Source organism: Penaeus monodon, chromosome 22 (genome assembly GCF_015228065.2).
Source record: "Penaeus monodon isolate SGIC_2016 chromosome 22, NSTDA_Pmon_1, whole genome shotgun sequence".
NCBI lineage: Eukaryota > Metazoa > Arthropoda > Malacostraca > Decapoda > Penaeidae > Penaeus > Penaeus monodon.
Window position 1 is genome coordinate 10,340,728 of NC_051407.1, and position 313 is coordinate 10,341,040.

At 29.7% G+C, this 313-nt stretch overlaps 1 long non-coding RNA gene across 1 annotated transcript in view; it reads right to left on the reverse strand.

Moving 5' to 3' along the window:
- Window positions 1-313, reverse strand: part of LOC119586934 — a 12,187-nt gene that overhangs the window by 493 nt on the left and 11,381 nt on the right. Inside the window, exon 2 of the long non-coding RNA XR_005229982.1 lies at window positions 1-313. This exon is cut by the window's left edge and continues 493 nt beyond it; it is cut by the window's right edge and continues 179 nt beyond it. This is a non-coding gene — a long non-coding RNA (uncharacterized LOC119586934).

The following is a 313-nucleotide window of genomic DNA, read 5'->3' on the forward strand; positions in this document are numbered from 1 at the left end:
AGAAAAAGTAAACTACGAGAAAAATGAGGAATCTACAAATAACTTATACAAAGGAAGTTGCCAGTAAAGATAATTTGGAAGACATGTAACTCAAAATTAGTGACGTTATTTTAACCTACATCTACAGAAATATTCAATGCATAACCTAATTGGCATAAAGACTCTATTGCAGTGGTATGGTAAAGAAACCATGACAAAAATAAGTCATATCTAGCAAATGAAAAAATAAAAAAAAAAATGATGACATGCTTCCAGGAAACTTCAAAATCACAAAATAAGAACCAATAATACACGACGAAACAGAACGTAAAGA